The sequence below is a fragment of the Montipora capricornis genome, chromosome 11 (assembly GCF_036669925.1).
Source record: "Montipora capricornis isolate CH-2021 chromosome 11, ASM3666992v2, whole genome shotgun sequence".
NCBI lineage: Eukaryota > Metazoa > Cnidaria > Anthozoa > Scleractinia > Acroporidae > Montipora > Montipora capricornis.
Window position 1 is genome coordinate 30,053,773 of NC_090893.1, and position 7,500 is coordinate 30,061,272.

At 38.0% G+C, this 7,500-nt stretch overlaps 1 long non-coding RNA gene and 1 pseudogene across 1 annotated transcript in view; one reads left to right on the forward strand and one right to left on the reverse strand.

The window, feature by feature from the left end:
* LOC138022800 (uncharacterized) overlaps nucleotides 1-1,793 on the reverse strand; it is a 2,097-nt gene extending 304 nt beyond the window's left edge. Inside the window, exons 1-2 of the long non-coding RNA XR_011126644.1 lie at nucleotides 1,738-1,793; nucleotides 143-260 (exon numbers count right to left, since the gene is read on the reverse strand). This is a non-coding gene — a long non-coding RNA (uncharacterized lncRNA). The remainder of the gene's footprint in view (nucleotides 1-142; nucleotides 261-1,737) is intronic.
* LOC138023334 (uncharacterized) overlaps nucleotides 1-7,500 on the forward strand; it is a 42,315-nt pseudogene that overhangs the window by 19,484 nt on the left and 15,331 nt on the right.

Here is a 7,500-nt window from a genome sequence, read left to right on the forward strand (position 1 = left end):
AAGACTTGAGGCAGGTGTCTCAGGGAGACCGTGGAGTATTAATCACTCAAGACATTAAGCATAGCACTTTTTTCCCCTTTCCTATAATAGACACCTATAAGATGCTAGAGCTTCCTGAAAAAGTTAAAAATAATGTACTTACAAAGCCCGACTCCAGCATCCTCAGTTCATCCACTTTGTTTGTCTGCACTTCACTTTCATTGTTACATGTACCTTGCTTTTCATCAATTACGCCAGAATCATTTCTTCTGATTCTTTGCCTTAAAGAAGGAATATTGACCACATGTACAGTTTAGTATTTGACATCATATGAAAAGAAGGAAATAAATACAAAACCAATAATAATTTATATTGATACAATAAATTATCAAAATAATATTATTCTATTTTCATGTAAACTTTGAATTTACTTCTTTTTGTTGCTGTCAATGTGAATAATGAGGCATAGTCCCCTAAAGTAATGTTTCACCTTCAAAGAAGTTTATAACACAGTCTCAAACATAGCGACTGTAAGAGCAACAAAGAAAGTAATTTTAAGCTCCTTGTAAAACCCATTAAAGATGAGCAGTTTTAGTGTTCAATTTTTGATTCCTAAGAAATGAATTTACTTTTTGATTCCTAAGAAAACAAATGAGTATATCAAAGGATTTCTCATGTTTTTTTTGGCTTCTAATAAAATCTTAAGCCCTGGTCAAAATTCTCTCCAAACTATCATCATCATTCACATGCTCAAATGGCCAAAGAAGTTTGTGATAGTTGATGATACTGTAGTTCACCGGCAGTCGCACATGCAAAGTCACGCGAGCAGCTAGTTCCAGGCTCTTTCGGCGTAAAAATGTGAACACTAAAATGGCTTCCCAAAGGCAGGGCCAGGCCTCATATTCCTCTATTAGACGTAATATCAGGCCATTACTCGATCTTGCCGCATTGCCCTTCTTGACCAATGAACATTTAGTGATACGCTTCTTTTTTTGCAGTGTCTCTTCTAATTCTTGCGAGTTGACGCTTTCTTCAGAGGATATCTTCTCTAAGATATCTTGGTCTTCAGTGTTTTCTTTGTCATGATTATCATCTTGGATGTAAACACGAATTTCTGAAGCTGCAGCTGAGCCTCGCGAGGAACTTTTGGCGGCAATTTTAAATGAGCCCGCTGATGTTTGGGGAAAACAGCTGACCAAAAACTATCATGAACTATCATACGCATGGTCAAACGAGGAAAACTATCATCGACTATCGTGATGAATTTGAACAAGCTCAAAATGAATGGTAGTTGATGATAGTGTATAATAGTTGGTGGTCCAACAGAAGAGCGAGCTTCAACTATCATTGACTATCGTCAACAATCATGCGCCGTTTGACCAGGGCTTTAGCCACAGCTGTATACACTGTATATGTACATGTTGTGGTTTAAAATTTTTCAAAGCAATCCAGTTTTGATTTTTCTTCGTTTAATTAATATTCGTTATCATAATCTGAAACAAAGGAAAATCAAAATTGAAATTGTGTTTAAAAAAACAATTCAACCAGGACAAAATTTGAACCTGTAACCTTAACGCTATAACAATGCCCTTTCTAAGTCTGAAACAAAGGAAAATCAAAATTGAACTGGTGTATAACAAAAATTCAAGCAGGAAAAAATATGAACCTGTAACCTTATAAAAATGAGTCCCAAAAGAGATCTATAGTGGTAAATTATATTACAGCAGTACTTTACAGGCAAAATAACAGTTACTGTACCTCAGTTTGCAAATCTACTTTCTGAAATTTAGTTGGTACATTGCCATTTGATTCCTAAAAATAAAATAAATTGCCTCATGGTAAAGGAGTTTGAAAACAACATTAGATTTGCCAGATAAGTCCTTACTCTTTATACATTTTAACCTCTTAAGTACTAAAAAAACAGGAGCGCCATTCTAGGGAATATTGGCCCGAGGTCAAGTGATCGATCCAAACAAAACAACCAAGGGCCAATATTTTCCAGTACAGCCCCAAGCAAGTGAGGTTAGTAAGTTGTTAATAATTACAGTGTACATGGCAGCATTTCTTTGACAATCAGAAAATTCTCTGTTTGGAAAAGATGGGGCATTATTTTCAGGAAGGGGAGATGCAGCTTTAAGCCAGATGGAATGGAGCCTCTGAACATGCCAGTACCGGATAGCCTTCTCTCATCACAACAAAAAGCCTAAAAACAGTTTTTGAGTGGCATTGCGGAGATGATGAATTCTTATCTAAAACCTAAAGTCAAAAGTAAGTGAGTCAAGATAGACTTAATCATGGTGCCCAAGCTGTTTTTGAAACAACTTCTTTTGGATTTGAGCTTGAACAAGCCGTTTTCAGCCAGGGAAGTGTGTTGTTCACACAAGTTACTCACAAGGTTTATGACAGCAATGTAAGTTGAAGTTCAAACTGTAATCAAGGACTCCTACTTATTGGGACACACGTTAAAATTAAAAGTGTGAGTTACATGTAACTGTAATCCTCAGGTATATTCTACCCACGAGGACACAAGGTTAAAAGGACTGTAATCTTAAACACTTCGCTGGCCACTGAGTGAAGCGACTAAATCGTTGCATTTTACGGTGTTTGACCTTGAATAAGTTCGGGTCACGAGGTTCCCCTTCACAATCGCATATTCTCCTCAGTTATTTGAAGATCCAGAGTGTTGATCTGGCCGGGGTTCGAACCAGGGACCTCCTACATGAGAGCCCTAATGCTCAACCAACTGAGCCACCAGTGCATTGGGAATCATACACAATTTACATTTAATCAAGGTGTGGTAAAATCTGATATTATTTTTATTATCTGACCTCTGCTTTTCCTTTGCATGCTCTTTTTCTTGAGCTGTCCTTAGAGCACTAACAAAAAAATTCCCAGAACAAAAAGAGAAAGAGTTTCATCACTAAACTGAAGGAATACATACTAGACCCCTGCTACATCTTTACCTTGAATGTTGGTGTAAACATATATAGGAATAGCAATAATAAAATGAAAATAATATTAAAGACCTCATTACTCCATACTGAAAGTGCCAATTAAATGTTCAACATTTAAAAAAAATGCATGTATCACGCACAAGCACAAGAAAGATGTCATGTCCTACATTGTATTACACTAGTGCCTGTACAGCACATTCATACGGGTGTACATGTACATGTGTGCTTGATTCACAAGAGGATAAATTGACACTCGTCCACTTCACCACACTGAGTTTCTCTAAAAATGTGTTGCCTGTGCATGAGCTCATCATAAGACTGAGAGTAGAGTTGTCATTATCTACATGTAAACTCTCAAGAGGTTATATATAACACTCATACCAAGTCTGAGAGGTTGAACTGGGAAATGTTATTTCACCTGCTTTTGGTAAGCACTTGGCTTCCTTGAAGAACACATAATGTTGCTTATGTGCTTCCTGCCCTTTGTTTTGTACAGAGTAACCTGGCCAGCACCTTCCACCTGATAAACCCCATAGAGGATTTTTATCTAGCAAAATTGTATTGCAGAGTTCTAAATTAACTCTGCTGTCTTCTTCCGTTGTCCCAGGACAGGCCTTTAGCCCTCCTGATCCTTTCCACTTTCCAAAACAAAGCAAAAAAGGAAATAGAAAAATAACAAGGCATTATTTTGGATTTACTTTTCTCGGTCAATAAACAATGTACACCCAAAGGATTAAAAAACAAGAACATTTTAAACAATCCACAATCTGATTATCATCCTCTTGCCCCTGAAACACAAAATTATTACATGGGCAAGGCATGACAACTGCTTGGAAAAAAAAAACAACAATTGTTATATAGCTGAATTTTTCCCCCAACAGTGTGCACTCTCATTGGTTACTTCAAGGTCACATGACATCTAACAATAAAACTGTTTCCTGCCAAAGGTCTCTGAGTCTGAGTCTCTGGACAATAGTGCAAAATCTATAATGTCAGGAGGTAACCTGCAAATGTTGACCAACGACCGCCATTTCTGTTGCCGTTGCACGTTTTTCTTTTTGTGCTATGTAACAAATCCCTTAATGACTGGTCCCTCAGGGCACAGTTCATTTTTTTTCCCTCAAATTTCAATATTTCCCTCGGCTGCACCTCGGGGAAACATTGAGATTCTCAGGAAACAAAATTAAATGTTTCCCAAGGGACCAGTCGTTAAATGCTTATTACTGACTATTCATTTTAAAGTGGTTACCCATAACAAAGAGTGTACTGTACATGTAGGACAAGTAAGCTTTAACAGGCAGATGGGCATCTAGGCATCCTGTGAATGCCCATGTTTGAGAGGAAATTATTTAATAGATCCATCAAATGTTGCCTTTTTAGTTAATTATTGGCTTGAGTAAACCTTCTGCAAAATATTGCATGCCAAATTGCTGGCTACCTTAAAAATTCAATTCCACATGACCAACATTGAGCTTGTTGGATGTGAATACTTTCAAATTCTTAGCATAACACCAAGCAACATATAGCAATTATTTTAGAAGCAGTTTCTTGAACGATAATTACAATTACGAGACTCCCATATGAATAGCAAATATAGGTTGGTGTACGAGTCTCGTCTGAAGAGCCACTTTGTAAATTTAATCCATGACATTTAATCCACTATGGCTTCTACAATTATTTTATAGAAGCTTAACTTTCACTGCTGCATTGCAAACCCAGGGTCACTTTACATGGCAATCAGGCTTACTGAATGAAATAAAGTTTCATGTTTTGATACAATCGATCTTGATCAACTAGCCTTTGTGCATTTTTTTTTTGTCTTGAGATGCCGACTAATTTCAGCTCCAATTAAGAGACAATTATGGAGAGTACAGTGTCTACTGTAAAAGAAGAGCCGGTTACAACATTTAAAGCACAACATAATGCGACAAAAAACAAATTACCTTACCTCAAAAGAAACACAAGGCATCGGAGTAATCGAACTGGTTTTCAATTGAGCCATATTTCCTCGATGTTAGCGAGAGTTATCCTGACGGAGATCGACGGCCATTAAAAAGCAGATTTTTGCGCCAAAAATAACCCGCTGTGATTATAGAGGCGCGGTTACAGAGTTAAGCGAGCCCGCACTGTCTCTGACAGCGTTTGGTTTTTTGAGCTTGCAACGTGTGAATACTCTAATCTATCTGTGACAGAAAAATCAATTTGTAGACACTGAGCATAAAGGCTGGTTTTCATTTTACACTGTCTCTTATCACCTTCTGAAACAAAAGTAAACGAAAAAGCCATGACATTCAGAACTCCGTTTGTCAATTCAGTCGAGGTGATTCTTTGGTCGTGGTTTGTACCAATTCTCTTCGTCTTTGCATTCTGAAGTGATAATTGAAATTAAACTTGCAATTGTCATTACAAGGAGCATAGTCCATTCTATTACTTTCTCTGCGTCGATTCACAACACGTGTGATTGATGAAATAGTCGATGAAATACAACATGGTGGATAAAATCAATTCCAGTCTTTACTTAAACCGTGAGATATTACCCTGGATGCCACAGGTGTTTTTTTCTCTCTCTTACATTAAGAGCAGCGACTCGCGACTCGCAACTCGCTATTCTGTCGCTCTAAGAGAGAAAAAACCTCGGGCATCCAGCTGTCAAACATCATAGAGCGTCAGACGAAACAAATTTCCCACAGCCTGAGTAATCCTGAGCCATTTCAGATGCCACATTGTTTATTTATTTCGCCCCTTGCTCCATTATTTGCATGGTTCAAGTATAAACATCCCTTTAATCGGCTCCGTTTTTTTATTATTTCGCCAATGAGAAATTCACAATTGTTCCAGGTAATTAAAGTTGAAGCTGTATTTTGTAACGGAGAGAGGTTTGGTTTCAAGAGCCCTCACTTTCTCATAAACTATTCCTCATTTTCAAATTTGTGTCTCCCTTAAAATGACCATTACATTATACTCTCTGCTGGAAAATTTACATGATTTACTTGTTCGAACATCAGTGAAGAAAGTCTCATGAAAAATTTATTAACATGGTTTTTGAAACCTTACTTTTTGAAAACTCCACTTCCATGTCATCATTTACATGCTCTTCAACTTGAACTTCCGAAAGAATGATTTTCAGTCACTATTTACAGTTAATTTACATGATCAACTGAAGCATGAAAGTTTCATGGAAGTTCGATTTACAGGATTGTAACAATTTACATGTTATTTACAGGATATTTTAAACCCATTTACATGATTAACATACTGTAAATTCATTTGAAACAATCTAAATGTTATTTACATGTTCCTCCATTTATACTTCAAGAACATGACCATGTCAATTACTATTTACAGGTTATTTACCTAATTCACTCCAACATGTAAATACCTTGTAAATCTTAGTTTACGGAACTTAACGTGTAAATTGTAATTTACAAAACATGTAAATCCAAATTTACACTTTGGAAACTGGATCTACATGTGCCTGTAAATTTTCAAGTTTTCCAGTGCAACTGAAGATTCTCTTTCAATTACTTCAGCAGTCATGGCTTGTGGCACAGCAGTGTTCGCTACAAATCTGATGTACTCTTCAGCAACACTCCTTGAGTCTTTTTCTTCAATCTTTGTAAGGCGCGACAATGCATCTGCAATGTTCAGTTGCCCAGGCAAATATTTCACTGAAAATACTTAAGGCTGCAACCGGAGAACCCATCGTTCAATTCTTGCTTAAGGCCTGGACCGTGTGGAATAAATGAATTCAAGAGGTTTGCGATCAGTCCATAGTTCAAATTCTATTCCATAAAGGTAAACGTGAAATTTCTCACAAGCCCACACAAGTCCCAATGCCTCCCTTTCAGTTTGCGAATACCGTGGCTCCACCTCAGAAAGTCCTCTACTGGCATAACAAATTACCCGGTTCTCTCCTTTGTGCTCTTGAACCAAGACTGCCCCCAGACCCACTGGGCTTGCATCAGCAATAATCTTCGTCTTTGCACTGCGGTCAAAATAGCCTAAAGTCTCTGCCTGAGTCAACCTCCGTTTCAATTCTGCAAAGGCTGCCTGCTGCTCTGGACCAAACACAAACGGCTCTCCTTTCTTTGTCAGCCTCCTCAGTGGTTCTGCCACAGTTGCAAGGTCCGGGATGAATCTGGCATTGAAATTAACCAGGCCAAGAAAGCTTTTAACCTCTGACACAATCTGTGGTTCACAAGCCTCATTAACTGCTTTGACTTTTTCTTCAGTTGGACCAATGCCTTGACGAGATAGTACCAGGCCCATAAATGTGAACTTCGGCATATGAAATACACATTTCTCCTTATTGAGAGTAAGACCCCTGTCCCTCAACCTGGTCGACACTTTTTCCAATCGCTTGTCATGCTCAGCTGTGTTAGGACCATAAATGATGATGTCGTCTGAAATGTTTGCTGTTCCACTGCAATCTTGCAATACTTGTTGAATTACTTGCTGATATTTCTCTGGTGCAGACGTGATGCCAAACATCAGCCGCTTATATCGAAACAGGCCCTTGTGTGTTACGAAGGTTGTAATGCCACGTGACTCCTCGCTGAGCTCAATT